The sequence below is a fragment of the Odocoileus virginianus genome, chromosome 31 (genome assembly GCF_023699985.2).
Source record: "Odocoileus virginianus isolate 20LAN1187 ecotype Illinois chromosome 31, Ovbor_1.2, whole genome shotgun sequence".
Taxonomy (NCBI): Eukaryota; Metazoa; Chordata; class Mammalia; order Artiodactyla; family Cervidae; genus Odocoileus; species Odocoileus virginianus.
Window position 1 is genome coordinate 9,245,000 of NC_069704.1, and position 23,993 is coordinate 9,268,992.

At 47.1% G+C, this 23,993-nt stretch overlaps 1 protein-coding gene and 1 long non-coding RNA gene across 14 annotated transcripts in view; one reads left to right on the forward strand and one right to left on the reverse strand.

Moving 5' to 3' along the window:
- The window catches only part of ZNF618 (zinc finger protein 618), a 198,658-nt gene that overhangs the window by 142,892 nt on the left and 31,773 nt on the right, over positions 1–23,993 (reverse strand). The gene's annotated exons all lie outside the window — the stretch shown is intronic.
- LOC139032396 (uncharacterized) lies at positions 14,191–21,996 on the forward strand. 2 transcript variants are annotated; one of them, XR_011484922.1, is made up of 3 exons: positions 14,191–14,333; positions 17,126–17,395; positions 17,488–21,996. It is a non-coding gene; the product is annotated as an uncharacterized lncRNA (long non-coding RNA). The 2 variants fall into 2 exon arrangements; XR_011484923.1 differs by lacking the exon at positions 17,126–17,395.

Consider the following 23,993-nt stretch of genomic DNA (forward strand, 5'->3'; position numbering starts at 1 on the left):
TACCAGTTCTCTACAATCTTCTCCAAGAAAAAGAAGCATAGGGGACACTTCTCAACTCGTTATATGAAGTCAGTATTACGCTAACACCACGACCAGATAAAGATAATTAAAGGAAAACCACAAATGATTCTCTCTCCTGAACACTGATGCATAAATCACCAATAAAATATTAGCAAACTGAGTTGAACAACGTATAGAAAGAGGCGTATGTGTGAAAGTTGTTCAGCCATGTGTGACTCTGCAACCCCATGGACTGGAGCCTGCCGGGATCCTCTGTCCGTGGAATTCTCCAGGCCAGAATACTGGAGACGTAGTCATTGCCTTCTCCGGGGGATCTTTCCAACCCAGGGACTGAAGTCAGGTCTCTTGCACTGCAGGCGGATTCCTTACCATCTGGGCCACCGGGGAAGCGAAAAGGAGTATGTCCCACACCCAGATGAGATTTATTCCAGGCATGCAAGGCTGGCTTAAACACTGAAGAACACATTCACACACTCCATCACATCTACAGGCTAAAGAAGAAAAATCACACTGTCATGTCAGTAGCTGTGCCTCTGACAAGATCCAACATCTACTCATGATAAACAAACTCTCAGAAAACTCGGAATAGAGGAGAACTTCCTCAACTTGGTGAAGAATATGTATCAGAAAACCTACAGCTAAGATCATACTTAATGGTGAGAAACCAGATGTCTTCTCCTGGAAGCAAGGCAAGGATGGAAAGACCAGAAACAAGGCAAGGATGTCCCCCTCTCCATTCCTATTCAACATCATACTGAAGTCCTAGTTAATGCAATAAGATAAGAAAAGTAAATTAAAAGTATATAGACTGAGAAGGAAGAAATAAAATTTTCTTTATTCAAAGATATATGACTACTATTTAGAAAATCCAAAAGAAAAACCTTGATATTAGAAAAAACTGGAATAAATAATATAAGAAGGTGGCAGGATCCCAGCTTAGTATTTTAAAAAGTCAATTGCTTTTACATGTACTAACAGTGCATTGTAAATGGAAATTTAAATTTAAAACACAATACCACTTATATTGGCACTAATAAAAGAAAGCATTACCTAGGTATAAATCTAACAAAATATGTAAATGATACATGAAGACTATAAAACTTTGATGGAATAAATTAGCAAAACTCTAAATAAATGAAGAGATATTCCATATTTATGAAAGAAAAACTCAATATTGTTAAGATGTTGGTTGTCAACTTAATCTATGGAATCAACACAATTTCAATCAAAATTCCAGCAAGTTATTTTGTGACTGTTGACAAACTAATGGTAAAGCATACATGGAAAGACCAGAAGACCCAGAGTAACCAGCAGAGCAATGAAGAAGAACAAAGTCAAAAAACTCACACTATCTGACTTCGAGACTTACTGTAGAACTATGGTAATCAAGGGTGTGGTACTGGTGAAAGAACAGCCAAAAAGATCAGCAGAACAGAATAGAAAGCTCAGAAAAAGACCCACAAATACAATTAAATGATCTTTGAAAAAGGCAACTCAATGGAGAAAGGATAGTCTTTCAACAAATGGTACTATCAACAGAACAACTAGATAGCAACGTGACAAAAAAAAAAAAACAACTCAGCTCAGTTCTGTCCTTGTTCCCCCAGTATACAGATACCAACCACTACCACTTTCTTTGGGCAGTATGTATCAGCTCTCCTGGAAGCTGTCAATATATCCTCCCTCTCCCCGATCCAGCCATTTCAGGCCCAACCATTCCCGAGTCAGGTCAAAACTCGCAGAGATCATGACAACTTTTACTATCAGTTTCAGATCTTTCCTTAGTCCCAATTCCACGTCAATTTCTTTCCTTCCTTTTGTCTACATAAATTGCTTCCTGGAGGAATGGTATCTATTTTTTGGTCCCTGGTTTCTCTCCAACACTGTGCCCAGGATAGAAGTTCAGTAAACACTTCCTAAATGAGTGAACTTTTATGTTCTGCATGTCATACGTCTCCTGATACATCAAATTATCAATACATCAAATAGCAACATTCAGAGGGATTACCTCCAGGTTCTGGGAAGGTTATAGGCGACCTTGATTTTTTATTCCTTTTTCTGCTCATCTGGACTTCCTAACTGTTCAGTAGTGAACATGCATTTCTTTGGTTAATAAAAATAATAATAGAAGTAAAAAGAAAAAAAAGCAGGAAAACAACATAAGAAAGGTCAGGTTTACACAAAGGAAATATCAGGCGTGATGATTCACTTTACAGAAGGTACCTTTTGCTTTGTAAAAAAGCTCTGTCATAAAAATCTTTTATGCAGAGAATAGTCCAAAAAAGGGTTTGATTAGCGGGGAACTTTTCAGGATGATATGAAGTTCAGAAAGTCTTGTTTGCCCTAAGGGAAACAAAGAAGCTGTCCCTTCTTCCTTCCTTCCAGCCACGTGCTGTTTCCTCTGTCTCCTCAAAGGAGGTCATGGCAAATCCCAACTCATCAGTTCTGAACTCAGTGACCTCTGACCCCATCAGCCTCCGAGGGCTTTCCCTTCAGAGGTGGATGTCTTGAGACTCTGGGAATAGAGACTGGATCCTCAGTCGCTGTATCCAGAAGAAACCTTTGACCCACTGGATGGAGACAGAACATCCTTGGCCTGACAGGCAAAAGGCTAGAGTGATTCTCTGGCCTCAGAATAGAAACCAGGTGCGTAACTCTCACCTGGTTTGAGAGGTGGGGAAACAGACCAGAAAGGAGAAGTAATTTACCTACCCTAGCCATTAGGCAAAAGAAACAGGGCTCACGATTCCAATCTCATCTAACAGATACGAAAGGTTCATGGTAAATGAAGCTTTATGGTCAAGGAACTTTTAAAAATGGCAAAAGTACTGAGTGCCTGATCCACGCCAGGTTCTGAGCCAAGACTACCAACAGGAAAGCCACCGGCCCTGTCCCTGGGGAGTCTGCACACAAACAAGAGAAAATCATCCCATCACACAATGCTTAATAACCACAGAACTGCCAGCCATCATACAACCGACTTCCGTCTGTGAAATGAACTACCAGGCAGAGCTCATGCCTTCAAGCCGAGTGGAACACAAAGACACCTAAGCTACCACCAGCCACACAGCAATCCGCAGAAACCCACCGCTAAAACCTACTAGGACTACTACAAACTGTCACTGTGGCTCCTCTCATACGCCAGGCACTGTGCTTAACACTTCCTATTCAGTACTTCACTTAGTCATCACGACCACCCTATATTGTAAGCTCACTTCTCCTCATTTTGTGTTAGCCACTCAGTCATGTCTGACTCTTTGGGACCCCATGGACTGTAGCCCGCCAGGCTCCTCTGTCCATGGGATTCTCCAGGCAAGCATGCTGGAGTGGCTAGCCAGGAGCTCCTCCAACAGAGATTCTCTGTTTTGGACCCAGGTGATGCAGAGGCTTCCATGCCCAGCCCAGGGCTCCATTTGCTCCCCAGCTCCAACCAGGCATCAAGCCCCTGCCTGGTTCAGATGGGATGAGACTCTGGCCACAGGCCCTCAGCATCTGCACTCACTCCTGTTCACAATAAGTCAGGGAGGCTGGGGTGATGGAAAGTCTGTCCATTTAGCCATGGACTGACTGTTAAACACTGGCCAGCTCCTTCCTTCACTGGAGAGTCAAGCCTGTGGGCTCCAGCTTCGCTTTGCTATCTGCTGGCGAAGTCAACATCTGAGCTTCAGCTTCCTCATCAGTAAAAGGAGATGATGACAGCATCTATTTCAGAGTTGTCCTGAGGATGAGACACATGGACAACAGGGGCCTTCTACAAACCCCTGGATTCCACCACCAGAGCACTTACCCTACATACTGGAAAACTGCCTGTCTGTTTACTAGTGAACCCCACAGGGCTGGGGTCCTGTGGTCTAATTCGCCCTGGTATCTAGTACAGTGCTGGACCTACTGCAGGCATGCAATAAACACTTCTGGGATGGGGGGAATAAATGACTGAAAAGAATGCTAGAATGGGATCCCTCGCTACTCTGGGCCACACGTACCCTGGGGAGGAGTATGCTGAGTGCTAAGCTGGGGCATACACAGCTCACCAGTGCTTGGCTTTGCTGACGGCTGCATCCCCAGGCTGAGCGAACAGGCCTCCAGTATCCCTGACCAGAGACCACGGAAGGCTTGCCGTCCTTGACAGGTAGTCTTCCATCACCTGCTGGGATCTCTCCATGTTCTTGCCCCTGTTAGGTATCACATCGTATACGTGCTTGATAAATACAGATTCAAGGCAAGCTGACACTGCCCTCTCCCTCCCAGAAGGCCTGCTCTAAGAACTCTTAACTTCCCCCTGCTCTTCCCCTGTCTCCTCCATCCACACAAACCTTTGCTATGTTACCCCAACCCAGGAGACCCTGAGGAGATGGCCACCCCACCTGGGCACTGTGACATTTTAAAACATGTTGATGCTTTCCAGACCCTTAAGCACGATGGAGAGGCAGTCATTTCCCTTTTCCTGGGACTCAGTCTCTCTGCCTGCAAACTGAGACAACCATGCCCGCCTGGCCCAGTTCCCAGGACTGCCCTGCAGAAACTGGTGAGAACACAAGACATCACGGTGCTCTGCAAACCCGAACCGCTGGGTAGAGGTGGTATCAGAGAAGGTACCACCCTGTGAAGGGGCCTGCGCCGTTCTCAGGGGCACCAGCAACGACATCTCAGGAGCCAGCGGGGCCTCTCCTGACTCAAAAAAGGGGCTACCACTTGCCAAGGCTGCTCCTGGCCCAGAAATGTGCCAGAAGGGTCGGCAAGAAAGCCTGGCAGCCAGTTCTCCTCTTCAGGGGCATGCGCACACACAGTCCAACTCATAAATAAAAATCTGATTATCACAAGCTTTTCCAAAGCCAACGTGACTGAGTTTTAATCTTTTATAAAGAAAAACTCATAAAATATTCAAGCGAGACCTGTGCATCTCAGGAGACCAGGAGTGGCTCTTGGCAGCCCCCCAGCTACAGACACGTCGGTGGGGGTCCCCGGACCTCCGCCGTCAACTGCTGGAGCCTCCCGCCTGCCGCGGCTGGTGTTCAACCGTCATTAGCAGCAAGCAGGCCCGGCTCTGCCAGCCCCAGCTAACTCTCCAGCCAGCCTGCTCCTCTTGGCTGCTTTCCCCGCCTTTGGCTCTTTCTACTCGACAAGATCTATTTCTACAAGATCGGGGATGCCCTGGGATCCTTTTCACACTTTGCAGCAAGGAGAACAGGCTGAAAGTGACAAAACGGGTCTGTCAAAGCCCCTGAGGCTCACAGGAGAGAAAAACAGGGAAAAGAACCCTCCCTTTCTAAATCATTCATTCAGGCTTATCAGGAGGAGACTAGGAAAAGTATGAATTGTATGGAGCCTCTGTACCCAGCCGGTGGAATCTTCCTTCCCAGGGTTCATCCATTCATCCAAAAATTATTTGAGGTGAACCTACTACATGTCAGACCCTGTGAGCACTAGAATGCAACAGAATGAAGAACACAGACAAAAACCCCTGCCTGCCTTCATAGAGTAAGGGTTGTTTCCGGGGCTGGGACAGCACAAGAGAAGCCCTGAATACCTTGCTGAGTATGAGGACAAGCTCAAAGAATAATGGGCATTTGTCCAAAGGACAGAGGAGCCTGCATGAAGGGGCTGTCACTGGCCAAATCTGGAACAATTTGAGCAATAGAATATGATAGTAATGGATTATAATCCATAAAATAAACAGCCAGGAGTTACACCGGTATAAATAAATAAATGAATAAATGAAGGAGAAAGGAAAGCTCTTTCTACAGTAGAATTCCAACTAATAAATGTACAAAGAATGACATAAATAGGAAATCACTATTTGGCAAACACCACAGTAATAACTGTTGAAGGCAAGAATCATCTAAGGATGTCAGGGACAAAAAGTGTGATGGGAATCAAGTTATTCGCATAGTCGCAAAGTATCTCCCCAGAAGATACTTCTTAATATAAAATGTAAGACAGTAACTTGGGAAACCAGGCAGACACCACCATAACCAAGTGTTCAAAGTTCACATCACTAGTGATAAGTCATACCAACATCCCGTACCTTCTGCTGTGATGCCTGGGGTGGGTACCAGCCCTTGTGGGTGAGCTACGACCAGAACCACAGAACCCAACTCGGTGATCCAGCAAATATCTGGCAAACCTATGAGGAGCATTCTACAAAATAATTAGTAAGGACACTTTAAAGGGGTCAAGGGCACAGAATTCAAAGAAAGGCCCACGATCTGTCCCAGACTGGTGAAAATCGAGGGGACATGACAACTAAAGGCAATAGTGGATCCTGGATTGAATCCTGGACTATTGGTGGGGCCACTGTGAAACCTGAATAAAGTCTGTGGCTTAGTACACAGGATTGCATTGCTATTCACTTCCTGTGCTAATACAAATTTCATAACATAATTGAAGCATTATACCATGGTTATGTAAGGTGCTAACATTAGAGGAAGCTGAGTATAGGATACCTGGAAATTCTTTGCATTACTTTTGCAAAATTTTATGTCTAAACTGCTTTCAAAAGAAAAACTTATTTTTTAAGTGTTTTTTAAGCCCTGCCTTTACAAAGTTTACATCCTTGGAAAAGCAAAAGAGGGAGACAGAAAGGAAGCATAATTTCTTTCTAAAGGTAAAATAGAAAAGAGTACTATGGAGGAAAATGGAGCAAAAAAGGGTGATGGGATGAATGGAGGATATAACTTTAAATATCAAGATCAGAGGAGGCTTACTGAGAAGACTAAATCAAAGTGAGAGAAGAGTCAAGAAAATAACTAGGGAATGCCTTCTAGGCAGAGGAACAGCAAGTGCAAAGGCCCCGAGGTTGCAGTGCCTAGTGTAAAGAGGAAAAACAGGGTCCGAGTGAGCCAGGACTATCTCTCAGCTCCATCCCTGCTTCCAAGGGAGTCTGCCACTCTATTCCATCCTCTTCACACATCCCAGTTCTTCCTGAACAAGCTGCCAGGTCAGCCACCAGCAGGCAAGGCAGGGTGACATCTTAGGGGAGGTTAAGTCCTAAAGCCAGTACATAAACCTGAAATCTCACAGTTAAAACTTGCAAAATCACTGTGAACGGTGACTACAGCCATGAAATTAAAAAACGCTTGCCCCTTGGAAGGAAAGCTATGACAAACCTACTGCTAAGTTGCTTCAGTCGTGTCTGACTCTTTGCGACCCCGCCAGGTTCCTCTATCCATGGGATTCTCCAGGCAAGAATACTGGAGTGGGTTGCCATGCCTTCCTCCAGGGAATGTTGCCGACCCAGGGATTGAACCCTTGTCTCTTAGGTCTCCTGCATTGGCAGGAGAGTTCTTGACCACTAGCACCACCAGGGAAGCCATAGACAAACCTAGACAGCATACTAAAAAGCAAAGACATCACTTTGCCGACAAAGGTCTGTATACTCAAAGCTATGGTTTTCCCAGTAGTCATGTACAGATGTGAGAGCTGGACCATAAAGAAGGCTGAGCACCAAAGAAGTGATGCTTTTGAACTGTGATGTTGGAGAAGACTCTTGAGAGTCCCTTGGACTGCAATGAGATCAAACCAGTCAATCCTAAAGGAAATCAACCCTGAATATTCCTTGGAAGGACTGATGCAGAAGCCAAAGCTCCAACACTTTGGCCACCTGATGCGAAGAGCCAACTCACTGGAAAAGACCCTGACACTGGCAAAGAGTGAAGGCAAAAGAAGAAGAGGGTGGCAGAGGATGAGATGGTTAGATAGCACCATCAACTCAATGGACATGAATTTGAGCAAACTGTGGGAGACGGTGATGGACAAGGAAGTCTGGTGTGCTGCAGTCCATGGGGTCGCAAAGAGTCGGCCAGAACTTAGAGACTGAACCACGACAAACCTGCAACCAGTGACTCCTTGGGAAGGCATCACGTTGGAGACTGTCTTCCCATTTTTCCAGAAACCCAAAGGCCAGCTGGTCCTCTAGAGTTGGAACAGAGCAACGTTTTTCTGGTTGGGCACCTGATGAAGATGCTGACTTGCATTAAAGGACCCTATTGTACGAAAGACACATATCTTGCACCATAACAATCACAGTCAGTGGGTCAATATGCTCTCATTCTGAGAGGGACCCAAAGAACACCAGTTCTCACCTCCTGGTCATCTCACCCCCGGACACCTGCCACAGGCACAATACATATTCTCCAGAGTCAAGTGCACTTCTGTTGAGATGTCATGGTACCCATTCATTAAATCACATCCCTGCTTCAAAACCTTCCCATGGGAAAATTCTCAGGCTAGACTGGTACTCTTTACATCTACAACTAAACAACACTGGACATTTCCTAATTGCAGGAGAACCGCAAACCAAACTGACGTTAAGCTTGTCTTCTATAAATTTTCTGCTGGGACCTATTACCTCCTACCTGAAACAGAGCTCATCACTGGCACCAGGAAGGAACAAGAGCAACCTAACACTGGCAGAAAGACAGGGAGTCAGCGGGTCCTGCCTACACTGTCAGTTCGCTTCGCTTTCTGAGCCTGGGCTCACGGCTGTGATTTTTTATTGCAGCCATATAACACGGTCATATTTTCCGCTAGTAAAATTGTCCCTGTGTCATACAATAGAATCAAATTGATCAATATTTCATGGTACTGCAACAATAAAAAAACCTTTCTGGTAGCCCCGTGCTCCCCCCCCCCCCCACCATAATACACACACATACACATAAACACACACAAACACACACCTCTAAGAATGGTTCAAAGGAGTAACAACATCTTTTCATAGGGTTACCATAAAGAGAAATGTGATAAATACTGACTAGGTACCTTCATTCACTCACTCAACAAATAATTAGTAAGCATTCACCATGTCAAGGCCTTGCTGGGAACTGAGGACACAGTAATGAATAAGACAGACTGTGCCCTCATGGGTCTTAAGACCAGTTATATGTATTTCCTTAGTTAGCAAAACTCTTCACTTGGTTCTCAGGGTCCTCCACCAAGACAGCTGGTATGTCTCCATCCATCCATCCATCTACCTCTCTCTTTCTCTTCCTCTCCTTCCATCCCCATCCCCTCCCCAACAAGCAGACCACCTGCTATTTTCAGCCTCCTGATATTTTTTAAGCATTTTCGAATGTAATTCACAAATAAAGCCTCTGCTAATTATCATCTTTCTACCTCTTCATTAGAGCCTGGGATGGTCTCTCCTCTCCCCTCAGCCTATCCAACCCTAACCACCCCTCAAGGTCACACACCTCCTCTGGTATACCTAACCCCTCCCTTCCCCCACCCCCTTTCCCTTTCCTCTCCCCACGCCCACATCTCACATCCCCAAAGCTCAAAGGGACCCCACAGTCTCACTTCTCAGGAGTTCACCTCACCCTTCATCTCATCTCTCTACAAAGGCAGGTCACGGGCAAGGACCTCATCCATTCTTTGAGAGTCCTCTGCCCCAATTCAAGGCACGCAGGATGGGAGCTCTGGGTGACACCTGGCTGGTGGCTGCACCGCATCCCCCACGGCCAGCAGGAAGGTTTATCTCAACCCCACGTTGAGATAAGACATCTGCACAGAACCTGATGTCTAGGTGATGTCCAATAAAAAGACACTTGGTTGTTTATCTTCGAAAGTTTTGCTGAACAAGGCAGAAGACTTCCTCCACGGTTAATGGAGAGGAAATGAGCAGACATGCTAACTATACTCTTAAGATATTTGGGGAAAGTGTTAGAAAGGCAGGGGTGTACATTCCAAGGGGTGGGGCGGTGCAAGTCACTCCCACAAATAAACCAGGCTGGGAAGACAAGGAAGCCACCCTTAACCTTTTACTGCTGACAGCTGGCCAGTAGGAACTCATGTCCACTGCTGCCTGGGCATTCAGGCTGTCAAAACAAGTGGGAAATCTGAACTGCTAAAGATGGACAACCAACTCAACTAGTGTGGACCGACAGTGTTTAAACTCTGGTCGAACCTCTGTTCAGACACTAGTTCCCTCCTCCACCCAGCTCCCATCTTGTTCACCCAAGTTTTGAACAGAAAAGGTGTTTTTATAATTAGCATAGTGTTTGTGTTCCACAAATGGGAGCTTTCAAAAGGCTTAAAAATAGACTGATTCCTCACACACCTTACAGTTCTTCCCCTTGTTTACACTAGCATTTTCCTAAGCAAATCTTCTTTTGGAAAGGTCCGCTGCAGTTCACAAATTCTTAAACAGGCAGCTCCGGATTATCAGGACATCATGATATACCTTCAGGCAACTTCCGAGCTCCACCAATGGGCTCCTCTGCCTGCTGGTATAAAGTGGGAAGGAGGGTTTCTCTGAAACACCAAATACTATAGCTAATACAAAGGGAACCCCAAGTAGAGGATAATCCAGAGCTGGAGGGCCTGGCTACTCGCGGGCATAGAGAAGCTCCTGGAACATGGCCAGCCTCTGGGATCTAAGAACAAACTTGGACTTCGGTTTAAGAAAACCCAGCTTAGGGGAGTCAGATACCACCCTGCTAAAGGCTGGTTTGTCCTATTTACGGAAAGGATGTCCATGACAAAAAGAACCACCATAAAAAAGCCACTCTCTCCAGGGTAATATTTTAGGCTTTCATGTCTATTCAGGTTGTTAAATAAAAGGTGTGCTTGGACAGGGAAAGAGTGGCCAGGTTGGCGAAGGCCAGATAAACAAAGCTGATCTCCTTTCTCAGGTGCAGGAGCTCTCAGAGCCTTTAAAGGTCCAACGCCTGCTATTACTTCCCTGGTGACTAAGATGGTAAAGAATCTGCCTGTAATGCAGGGTTTGATCCCTGGGCCGGGAAGATCCCCTGGAGAAGGAAATGGCAACCCATTCCAGTATTCTTGCCTGGAGTATTCTATGGACAGAGGAGCCTGGTGGGTCCAAGGGGTTACAAAGCGTTGGACATGACAGTGCAACTAACACACACCACACACTCTTTAAGGTGGTATATGCTACATTTAGAAGTGTATCTGGCCCTAAACTCATCCTCCTCATTCTTCCTCTCGCTAGGGACCACCTCCCGAGCATACTGTCTGAGCTGCCTTTCAGAGATGAGGGAACTAACCTAAACTTCTAGGATCAGGAGAAGAGCTTTGCCAAAGATCCACCGTTGGTTAATTTAAAACAGACGCTTCCCTCGAACCCAGGACCACAGTCATACTCAAGACCAGCACTATCCAGCCTACCGGTCTGGCTAAACAAGACCTGATCTGACAGAAAACAAGACAATAAATCCAGTGCTCATGTGCCAGGGAGCAACTGCTGCTGAATTCCCAGTCTGCCCTTAGCACAAAATGCTGAAAAAAGTATAAACCAACAGCTGGGCCCAGAGTTACAGGATCTTGGTTCTAACGGGCCTATTGGAGTAGTCAGCCAACCACTGCTAACATACCTCTAGGGACGGGTTGTCACTCCCTCTCCTCAGTTCCTCCTGTCTGGATACTAACTAGACAAAAAGAACACTTCTCGTGTATTCCTTCCCACACTTACAATGTGGCACGAAGCTGGGCACAGAGTTGGGAAGACAAGGAAACCCGCTTACCTGTTCCTGCTGATGGCTGGCCAGTAGGAACTAATGCTCACTGCTGCTGGGCATCCAGGTTGTCAAAACAAGTGGCAAATCTGAATTTCTAAAGACAAGCAACTAACTCAACTAGTGTGGACCAGGTTTGGCCAGGGGATGCAGCTTTATTTTAAATATGTCTACAGAGGAAGGAGGCCTTCCCTGGTGGCTCGGAGGTAAAGAATCCACCTGGCAATGCAGGAGACTTGGGTACGATTCCCGGGTTGGGAAGATACCCTGGAGAAGGAAATAGTAAGACACTCCAGTATTCTTGCCTGAAAAATCCCATGGACAGAGGAGCCTGGCAGCACTACAATCCAGGGCATCGCAAAAGAGGCGGACACGACTGAGCAACTAAACAACTGCAAGCAGTCAGCCAAGGGACTCTGAGGCACGGAATCCCTGAGCTGAAATCTCAGCCCCACCAGGTAACCGTGGGGAGGTCGCGTGGAGACCTGGGACCCTCCAGATCCTCACCAGCAAGAGCGTGGGTACCAGTCCCAGCCTGGGGGGGGGATGCCAAAGGAGACCCTGTGAGCAGTCCCTGACCCCAGCACAGGGTTAGGGCTTAGGTGAAATTCACTCTGCTTACTCTCTCTCCAGAGCTTGCACCTCCGCTCTGGGTCACCTGTCCATACAGCCAACTCAAGAAAGAGCCCAGACGAACGTGATGAGAAGGGAGAGCAGTGAACAGGGCAGTGCCTCGGCAGCAACAGCTCCCTCTGACCAGACAAGACTGGCAAATCCTAATAACCCTGGTGCTGAAGGGGTGTTCAAGAACCAGGCCATCACTCAGCTCTGCAGGAGGGAAACGGAAGCCCGGTGCGGGGGCAGGTGGCGGGGGGTAGGACCTGCCTCGGCACACACAGCAGGTCATCAGGGGTACCAGACAGAGCATCCCCACTCACATCAGGGGAGGAAGCCAAAGGAAGAGCCAGAAGGTGGTGAAGCAACCCCAAACCCTCATCACGTCCCACTGATTTTTTAATAGACTTTAACAATTTACTGACACCAGTGGAGCTTATAAAGTAGTTTAATTGAATTAATTAGGCAGTCACGACTTACTCCCGAGTTCCCCCTTTCGGCTCCGGGGAGGCTGTGCCAGCCGCCTGTTTAACCCCTCGCGTCCTAGAGGGGCTGTCACTCACTCTCGTTTAAGATGATTCACCACGGTCTCCGCCGGTGTCTTTCCTAAACTGGTTCTCACCCTGGCCCCCATCTGTATCCCAACACTAAGCTCACCTCTGCATCTGCCTGCCCCGAGTGGCTGGATGGAGGAGATCCTCTATCCTTGGGTGCATGAAGGCTGCCTTGTCTTGCAGGTTCCCCAGGCAGCAGGGGCAGCAAAGGGTAGGGGTCCCTGGCTGAGTGCAGGAACTGCCCACTGGTCCCCCCTGGGCAATGGCCACCCACCCCCTCCACTGTCCTGACTCATCAGCGTCAACTTCACCACCCAGGAGAGGCTGGTCGATGCCACCTGGAGTGTGGTCCATTTACGAGTATCATTGGCACAGCCAGGAAGCTTGTTAAAACCCAGACTCTCGGGCACCACCCTCACCCACTGAACCAGAGTCTCTGGGGGGTGAGGCTCAGAGAGCTGGGTTCAACAAGCCCTTCAGGTGATGCTAACACACACTAACGCTGGAGAAGTGGTCTGGGTGATCACGAAGATGCCTTCTAGATGACGAAGTCTGGGAAACAATCCAAACGTGAAAACCAATTCACTTACAAGATATTCTTCACAGCATTATTTACAACAGGGGAAGACTGGAAATAGCACAACATCCCCCAACTGGGCACTATTGTGTAAACTAGGATGCAGCCACTTCATGGAACACCATACAGCCAAAACCACGGGGTTTACAATAAAACTGGGAAATGCAAATCCTGTGAGCTGAGCCTTTTTTTCTTCTAAGCGGGAAAGAAGCTGAACCTATTGCACTCATTGGTTTAAAAAAAGGAAAACGGTCAAAACGTCCAAGATGGAAACCTCGGGTACAAATCTATAGGTGATTTTCTTTCTTCCTCAGGCTTCTCCGTGTTTTCCAACTTTTCCTATAAAAATATTTGCTACTTTTTATAAGGAAGGAAAAACAAACTGTTTTAAATAAAACAGAAAGTTTCTGAGAGAAGTTACTACCAACAAAGCAGGAAGTGCTGCACTAACTTGAAACTCACTCTGCATCTGGCTTCCTAGGTCTCCCGCTGGACCACAAGGTCCCTGCTGCCTGGGACAGAAGGACAGGACAGCCCTGCTCACAGAAGGTGTGAAGGGAGGGAGGGGGGAGGGAGGGATGGAGAAAACTGGCTTCAGACGAACTGCCTACTAAACTGGCTTTCCCTTGGCATATAATCAGAGGAGTTATTTAAGTAAAAATGTCAAGATGTAATGGCAAGAGAGAATATAGCCCTGAAGAGCCAGACCCAAGAGAAAAGGGGGAAATTCACCCAGTGCCCATGAAAATGTCCTGTCCAGCAGCTCACATGCTCACGCTTTTTCCTGGACACACCTGGCTGGCAGAGACACGCTCATTAGGGGAGTAATAAGTCACTGTTTCCAGGAACTTCTAAGCCGGACGGCCAGTCCACCCCAGCTGGCTCACGGGAAGCGGACGCGGCAGGATCAATAATTACAAAGTGCAGGGCAGGGGCCAGGTGAGCAAACACCAGGCTGGGCAGGACGTTCCCCTACTTGGAGGCCAGGCTGGGGGACTCACCCCGCACCCCACTCTCCGTGGGCACCCACCGCACCAACTGCCCTGGCAGGAGGGACGGTGAGAACCAAGCGTGGAGGTTGAGAAAGCACAGGTGGGTCTAGGAGAGTCGTCTAGTGCGGCAGGGACGAGGGGTGGATGGGGGGCTCATAAAGATACGCTGGGCCATGAGGACTGCGGACAGGGGCTGGGGTACACCCCTCTTCCAAGCACCAGGAACTAGGGGAGGCTGCATGGGAAAGGGGGGAAGAGAAGAAATATCCCACGCTGCCAAGCTCCCGCTTGTCTCTAAGCAAGTCCAGGCTTTGAGGCCAGTAGGCCTCAGGGGAGAAATCACCATTCTTGTTCTCCTCTCCCCAACCCAAGCGGACAAGTGCCTGGCACCATGAGGCACTGGACGGGTGCCCACGGGGTTCCGAGGTGGCCACATGTCCCGGAATCTCAGGAAAAAGGCAACCAGACGGAGGGCCCAGGAGTGGAACGGTCACCCTAAAACCACCTGACCCTTCCCCTCTTATCCAAATTTTCTCCTGTGGTGTAACAGTGCCCCACCCGGACCCAGGGGGACAGGAACATACAGAGTCTCTGGCCCCCGATCTCTGAGCACAAAAGCCAACAAGCCCTCTACATCCCAGAAAAAACCTGGGCTACAGGCAATCCCTGCCCAGGACAAGACTTGGTCTCACTTTACCATCACAAACAGCGGAGGGGGGAGGGGCAAAAGTTGCACCTTAAACCCCAGACTCCTGACTCCCACCTGGGCTCCGCAGTGGGCATGGGCACTCCAGGATTCTCTGGCTTAGGGGACAAATGGGGATCAACCTAGAGGTTTGCTGGGTACCATGACGTCCTACAGAACTGGGTCGGAAAGAAGGCAAGCACGCTAAGGCGCTCCCTGTCCCTAGAGAGGTTCAAGCAGAGGCTGGACAGCTGACCTCTTGGTATGAATGATGCTCAAGAGATTGAGTTGGGGGCAGAGGGCAAAAAAGGAGGATGACTGACATTCCATGCTTACTCTGATATGTTCTGATTCTTCCCCAGTGAGGCAGACAAGCATCTGATAAGGTTTGAGCGATGAATCTGTGCAAGGGTCTTCCAAACGGGTCCCTCTCCTCCAGCATGCTTCAGGAGCCACCCAGGAGGTGGTCAGGCCAGGATCTGTCCCCTGAGGGCCACACTCCCCGCTGGACAGGGGAGACACAGTGTACAGGGTCCACAAAAAAAAGCTTTGATTTCTTTAAAACCAGAATAAAGTACTGAACTTTCAGGTCAGAGAAAATGCCTGCCATATAATATTAACACAATCATCATTTATACCAATGAAGTCATAAAAAGTAATTAAAAAAATTTTTTTTAGATTTTATGTGGACCATTTTTAAAGTCTTTATTGAATTTGTTACAATATTGTTTCTGATTTATGTTTTGTTTTTATGGCCAAGAGACATGTAGGATCTTAGCTCCCCAACCAGGAATTGAACCCACACCCCCTGCATTGGAAAGCAAATTCTCAACCACAGGACAGGCAGAGAAGTCCTCAGATTTTACATATATTTTAATGAAGGAAGCCAATCACAAAGGCAAAAGTACCTGGGGCCCACGAAAGTCATAATGTGACTGTCCCTCTCCAATTAAAAAAAAAAAAAAAATCACTTTTATCTATTTGATATACTGAGCTCCTCTGTAAGACTTCATTTGTGAAAAGGTTCTTTGGCAAAAAATATTTTTGAAATCTCCCAGTGAGCAAAAGTAGTATTTTACTCAACCGAGTGTTAGGATCTTAATTTATGAACCAATGAAATGTGGTTTCATGTTAGTCACTTAGTTTTTCCCAGCTCTCACGACCAATCCTGATGTGTCACTGGCTTTAGGCATCAGTGGTTTGTAGTAGGCATGCGGGCTCACTGTGCATTACCCTCTCTTTTCATGTTAATTTCAATGTATGTCGTGAGACACAGAAAGTTTTAGATGGAGAATAGTAATGCTGATCTCTTCAAAAAGGGATTCCACACTTCAGACTCACTCCCAAGCTCAGTTACACCTCCTTCCTCTGGAAGTGAAGTGAAAGTCGCTCAGTCGTGTCTGACTCTTTGTGACCCTGTGGACTATACAGTCCATGGAATTCCCCAGGTCAGAATACTGGAGTGAGTAAGCCTATCCCTCCTCCAGTGGAACTTCCCGACCCAGGAATTGAACTGGGGTCTCCTGCATTGCAGGAGGATTCTTTACCAGCTGAGCTATCAGGGGAGGAACAGTTCAAATCTGAAGGAGGGAAATCCCTGAGCTGGATAAACCAGGCGAATAGTCCCATCAGGAGAAAGGAGAATCCTTTAAAGAAAAACCTAAGGCAGCGGGAAACTCAGCCAATTCAAAGACAGTCATCAGCCTTAGGACCTCAACCTGCAGCATGTGAAAGCAATGCTCGGGGAGCTGGTTAAAATCTCAGATTCTGGGACTTCCCTGGCAATCCAGTGGTTAAGGCTCCTTGCTCCCAGCACAGGGGGCTTAGGTTCCATCCCTGGTTGGGGAACTAAGATACCACAGGCCACACAGTGCAGCCAAAAAAAACCCCAAAACTAAAACAAAAAACCCTCCGATTCTCCACCTCCCCCACCCGCTATGATTTCAGAAACAGCAGGGGGAAGCTGAATGTGCCAGCTGCTTTTAGTGCAGGAGGTCCCAGACCTCCCTTGGAAAGGAGCTCATCTACTAAAGATGAAAGAGAATTTGGGGGAGTCCCGAGCCTGTTGGGCTCTTGTTTCCTGGTGCCAATTAGAGGGTAAGGCCCCCCAGGGGGCCTCTTGTTTTGTAGCCTCAGAGTGGAATGGTAAGCTTCTCTCACACACACACACACACACACACACACACACACTTCCTCTGCTCTCCCAGCTTTACCTTCCCCAGGAGCGGCTCCCCTCCACCCCGGGGGCTGAAGAATGGGGGCTTCAGCACTGAAAAGTCAAGGCCCGACATCTCCCCCTGTCCGCTCCGTGTCAATGTGGTGCAGTTGTGGGCGGAAGCTGACCCATGCCAGAGGGAGTGATGGCCTGGAAGCCTCACCCGCCCCAGGTGGTGAGAGATAACAACTGATAGAAACCGGAAGGAGGAATGCCATGTCAAACCAAGGCCAGAGGAGAGAAGTCGCTCAGCAGGTGCCAAGTAAGACCACAGAGCACCAAGGATGAGGGACACTTTTATTTCTGCCTATTCAGCATCCCTGATTCCAACAAAGAACTTTCTTGTCCTTTCAGGAATCTACAGTCCCAGTGCCCAGCACCAAGAGACTCAAGTGACCCCCATGTCCATCACTTAGAACAATAGACCCTCCTGCACCGTGACTGGTTCAGGGATATGCCTGTGACTCAAGCTGGGCCAACATGAGCCTTCCTTAGGACTTCGGTTGAAACCCTTGGGAAACAGGTCCTCTCTTTTCACTGGGACTAGCTACGCCAGTGGGGTGAGAAATAAGGCTGGGGACACTACAGCCATTTCTGCCACCACTTGGGGAAGGCCTGCAAGAAGAGCAAGTCAACACAAGGAAACAAGAGCTGAGAGATGCAGAGCAACACACTTCTGATAACCCCAACGAAGTTACCTGAGCCCAGCCCTGGACTTTTCAGTAGGTATGTCAACAAATGAGCTCCCCTGGAGGCACAGTGGTGAAGAATCCACCTGCCACTTCAGGAGACACAGGTTCGATCCCTGGGTCAGGAAGATCCCCTGGAGAAGGAAATGGCAACCCATTCCAGTATCCTTGCCTAGGAAATCCCGTGGACAGAGCGGTCTGGCGAGCTACGGTCCACGGGGTCACAAAACAGTCAGACACAATTTAACGACTAAACAACAACAACGTCAACAAATATCCCTTTTCATGTTATCAAGTTTTAGGTTACACTTTGAGTATCTATCATTTGCAGTCTAAAGGATCTAGAAAGACCTTTTTTAGAAAAAATGGACAGTCAGTTGCATGAACCAATAGATCTGGTTTAAAGGCAGAAAGAATCCTCACTTTCCTGGGACCTTGAGCAAGCTATGCCACCTCTCTCGGTTTCCATTTCATCCCAAGCTCCCAAGGTTGTGGTGGACATTTAAACTACATCACAATGACTACACAAAACACTCAGGACATGATTTAGCATTTGTAGGTGCTCAACAGATGTCAGGAAAGAAAGTCTCAGCCTAACAGTAGATCCCCCCAGGCATCCCCATTTGCTACGGAAATAATATTAGTCCTACGAAGCCAAGCTGGTGGAGAGTCTGGCAAGGCAAAATGGCCACCAGGGACACAAGTCAAAAGAGAAACAGCTAGGAGAAGCCCTTTCTTAAGAAGCATAAGCCCTGGCATGTTCCCAGCACTTTACAGAGCTCAGGGCAATTTCATATCATCGTCTATTCCCACAACCTCTGCTATTAGAATGAGACTCTCAAAGTATAAAGTGGCACACCCTTTACAAGGACCAATTTGGTAACATCGTTGAAAATGCACAGTCTCTGACACCATGATGCCTGTTCCAGTACTCTATCTTTTCAAAGTACCCTCAAAGTACTTTCAAAGATGTAAAATAGCATTGCTATAAGAAGTGCTGGTGGCTTCTGGTCATGAAGGAGTCAGCAGAACCAGATTCGCCACCCACTTTAAACAACCAAGAAACTGGACAAAACATTTGAAACAATTATTTCTAGACACTGGGCAGCAAGCTTACAGGACAGTAACCCCGAAGAGAGGAAAAGCAAACATGCTGGGTCCTACAATTGTCCCAGGTGACTGCTCAGAGAATTTCTAAACTGCGGTGCAGAGAGGAAGCACTCAAGCAGAGTTCAAGGGTTCCCCTGAGTTGAGCAGACAGTTTAAAACAGGGGAGGCCAAGGAAGCTAGACAGAATAGAGTCAGAGGAGAGAGAGGAGCCCAGAGAATGAGCTCCAATTCTCCAGCTGTTTTAGTGCTGATCACACATGCATATAAGGAAACTACCTAAGGCTAGAGCAAGAAAGAGAGAACCCAGCAGAACAATTCTCAGAACTCACAACAAGGCTAAGAATAAGTCATAGTGCCACCAGCCAAAGGGGAGAAATCTCCTAATACACAAGGGCATTGGGGAGGGTACTCAAAAAGGTATGCCCTCAGTAGTGGGGAGAAGACTCCTGAGAGTCCTTGGACAGCAAAGAGATCAAACCAGTCCATCCTAAAGGAAATCAACCTTGAATATTCATGGGAAGGACTGATGCTGAAGCTGAAACTCCAATACTTGGGCCACCTGATGCAAAGAACTGACTCACTGGAAAAGACCCTGATGCTGGGAAAGACTGAAGGTGGGAGGAGAGGGGGACAACAGAGGATGAGATGGTTGGTTGGATGGCATCACCGACTCATGGACAGGAGTTTGAAGGGAGATGGTGAAGGACAGGGAGGCTTGGTGTGCTGCAGCCCATGGGGTGGGAAAGAGTCAGATATGACTTAGCGACTGAACAGCATTAACAACAGTGAGGAAAAATTAGCACTAGGCCAGGATTCAGAACACCTTTTCTATAAAGGTCCAGAAGGTCAACATTTCAGCCTTTGTGGGCCACTGCAGAAGGAAAGCAGCCAGAGACAACACGTAAACCAATGAGCATACCTGTGTTCCAATAAAACTGTATTTACCAAAACAGGCCAAGGACTTCCCTGGTGATCCAATGGCTAAGACTTCAACTCCCAATGCAGGGGGCCCACGTTCAATCCCTGATCAGGGAATAAGACCTCACATGCTGCAACTAAGACCCAGTGCCCCCACCAAAAAAGGTCAGACTTGCCCCATGGACCAGAGTCTGCCAAACTGTCCTCTATTTTAAACCCAGCTCTTGTCCTTCACAACAATTTAACTGCTGTGGTAGGCAGAATGTGTGTGTTTCAGTCGCTGAGTCATGTCTGACTCTTAGGAATCCCATGGACCGTACCCACCAGGCTGTCCATGAAATTTTCCAGGCAAGAATACTGGAGTGGGTAGCCATTCCCTTCTCCAGGGCATCTTCCCAATCCAGGATCAAAGCCAGGTCTCCAGCACTGCAGGCAGATTCTTTACCATCTGAGCCACCAGGAAAGCCTGGTAGGCAGAGAGTGGGCTCCCAAAGATGTCCACATCCTAATCCCCAGAACCTGTGAACATGTGAGGATACATGCAAAGGAAATGAGGCTTGCTAGTCAAATGACCTTGAGATGGAGAGATTATCTGGATGGGCTCAATAAAACAGTCCTTCTAAATAGAAAAGGGAAGCAGAAAAGAGATGGCAGCATAAGAAGGACTCTGTCCAACATTGCTGGCTTTGAAGATGGAGAAGGGAGCCACAGGCCAAGGAATGCAGGTAGCCTCTAGAAGATGGAAAGGGAAATAGATTTACTCTTACAGCTTCCAGAAGGAACAGAGCTTTGCCAACACCTCAATTTTAGCCCAGTGAGACCCTGGACTTCCGATCCCCAGAGCTGTAAGATAATAAATCTGAGTGGCTTTCAACCACTAAAATCGTGACAATCTGTTATAGCAGCAATAGTAAACTAATACAAAAATGATAACAAAGTACAAAAAAAGGAATGTTAATACATCCAGCACTTAACAATGTAAAAGTCACTATCTATGTAGTCACTGTCGCTATCAATGTAAAAGCATCTATCAATCAAAAATCACTAGGCCTGAAAGAAGCAGAAAAATCAATTAACAGGAAGAGACCAATGTCCTTCATGTTGACAGACTTTAATGTCCTTCAAGTTGACAGACTTTAAGGACGTTAAGACTGCTGTCATAAACATACTCCATAAATTCAAGAAGGTAGGGAAGAACATGAGCACATTAGTGACCAATCTCTCGATTTAAAAGATACAAGTCAAACCTCTCCGGACAAAGAATGCAATGCCTGGCATGAAGAAGAGATTAGATAGTGAAGAAGAAAAGACTGACATACTTGAAGACACAGCCATAGAAACTAACAGTAATAAAACAAAGAAAAAAAAAGATGGACAGAAATAAACATAGCATCCACATGCTGTAGGACTTCTTTAAGCTACTGAAAGGGAAAAAAAGAAAATCTCTGTCAACCTAGCAAATACCTAGCAAAAATAGCTTTCAAAAATAAGATGTACAAAGCTAAAGGAATTCATCGCCAGCAGACTAACATCACAAGAAGCACTGGTTCTTTATTAAATAGCCAGAAAACTGGCTACATCCAAAATGCCAATCAGGAGGGGACTAGCCACATAAACTATGATAGATACTTAACATGGAATACAGAGCACGAGAAAACCTGAGGTAGATGTGCTGGGGCTAAGGTGGAATGCCCTCATGACATGCTATTAAGTGAGAAAAGCTAAGCTGTGTAACGGTATAAAAGTTCACATTTGTGCCTATAAGTATATTTGTCATTCAATCACTAAGTCGTGTCTGACTCCGTGCCCCCATGGACTGCAGCACACCAGGCTTCCCTAGTGAAGGAGGCCTTCACTATCTCCCAGAGTTTGCTCAAACTCATCACATCCATGGAGTCGGTGATGCCATCCAACCATCTCATCCTCTGTCACCCCCTTCTCCTCCTACCCTCAATCTTTCCCAGCATCAGGGTCTTTCCAATAAGTTGACTTTAGTCCACTATCACCAGTGCTTAACTCCTCAAAATGGGGCTTAGGAGGATGGGAGGCACGATGAAAAGAGTCCTTTCCATTTTTAGTCTTTCTTCTAAACTGTTTTCAAAGAATATGTATTCATGTGATTTCTAATTAAAAATTTTAAAAACAAGAGTCCTTTGCTGGGGTTCAAAGCAAGCTCAGTAGATGGTTAACTTAACTGGCCAATTGTTGTTTAAGATTTTATTCAATTCAAGGCATGAGAATATCCATTCCATTTGCTTCCTTCAACTATTCTCCATTTTATTCTATACTAAATTCCACACCTGGGCACACATGGCAAGATCTTACGGGGATCCACATGGAAACATGCATAGGGCAGTGCACCACAACTCTATTTGGCTGGGGGTGGGTAGGGGGGAGTTAAGGAGCCTTGGTTGGGAAAACTGTGGTGGTTGCACCCAGCAGCGAGAAATAATGTGATAGATTTCAAAAACTCAGAGCTGAGGGACAAAAGTGAGAAACAGAATGAGATCCAGACACTAAAGCACTGACATCAATTTTTGAAACATGCACAGGAAACAACAGCACACATTTTTTAAGAACAAATAGAAACAAAACCAAAAAAGCATGTTAAAAACACCGAATAAATAGCTTGAAGATAGGGGAGAAACAGGAGGGGCCAATGAGAATACAAAGAAGTAACTAAATAAAGCAAGAAAAGGTTATAATGAGCCAAAAATGATCATGCACCCTAAACTGAGCATAATTAACTTCACCTGTTGCATATGAGTTTAAAAAGGAGGAAGTAAAAACAGGTACCATTTGAATACTTATTATGTGTCTGTGCATTATATGTACTACCTCATTTAATCTTCATAACTAGCTCTCATGGGGTTCTCTGATCTCCAGTTTTTGAAGAGGAAATGAAGGCCCAGAGAGGTTCAACAACTTGCCCAAGGTCACACAGGGCAAAAGCAAGACTTGAATCCAGGTTGGCTGACCCCCAAATTTGTGCTCTTCACCCCCACCAAGGCAGCTGACTCTACCTATTCTTCCTGCAATGAAAAAAATGGAAGCCCTGCCTCTTCTTCTCAGGAAGTTAGAATGTAATATACAGCCTCTATTACACCCCCTCAGACCTCTTATCTGAATGCAAACAAGCGTGTAAGTCACTTCAGTTATGTCTTTCAAGCCCATGGACTGGAGCCCGCCAGGCTCCTCTGTCCATGGGATTCTCCAGGCAAGAATACTGGAGTGGGTTGCCACTTCCTCCTCCAGGGAATCTTCCCGACCCAGACATCAAACCCTTGTCTCTTATGTCTCCTGGATTGGCAGGGGGGTTCCTTACCACTAGCGCCACCTGGGAAGTCCTCGAATCCAAAAAACAAGCCCAAAAAGGCTCTGCAGGAGGCACCCTGAGGCTGAGAAAACCCAAGCCAACATCCCTCCCTCTGTGGTACACTTAGCCTGGCTGCTTCAAGACTAGTTAGGAACAAAACAAAAATAATCTGAACAACAGTAACTAGGAACAAAAGACATGAAAGGCTAGGGACCAAGGGGCTGACGCGAGGGAGGACAAATCTTGCCTCCAGGCTCATGACCCAGTCCCAAAGATGATGGCAAGAAAGCCTGGGGTCCCGGCACGACAAGGCGGCAGGACCCCGGAGAGGCCCTGCACCTCGGCTGGGCCTGCCTCTCAGCTGGGACGGGGACTCGGGCCAGGGAACAAGGGGCTTTGCTGGGCCTGGGTTCGTCACGTCCCGGAAAAGCCCGTGAGGCCCTGGCACGGGTGCTGATGTATCAGCTAATGTCTCATTCAAGTTGTCAGCGTTTTGTTAGAGCCAATTCAGTGGGTAATTAAGGAAAAAGTTGGGACCAGATGGGGAAGCAGATGCTCGCTCAGCGGCAAGTACAGTTCCCTGCAAGTGTCTGGGAACGCGCCGGGCCAGCCAAATGCAGGAGAGCAGGGCTGAAGCAACAGGGCCCAGAAAGGAGAGGGGGAAAGGAGAGGCCCATTTCAAAGATGAAGAAAGTGAGGCCCAGAGAGGCAAGAGGACCTGGAGGCTGCTGGAAGGACGACAGAGAATAAGGATGAAAGGAAAACCAGAAGCTTAAAGAAAAGGGGGTGATCCTGCTGTGCCGCAGTACTAGACACAAGGCAGAGCC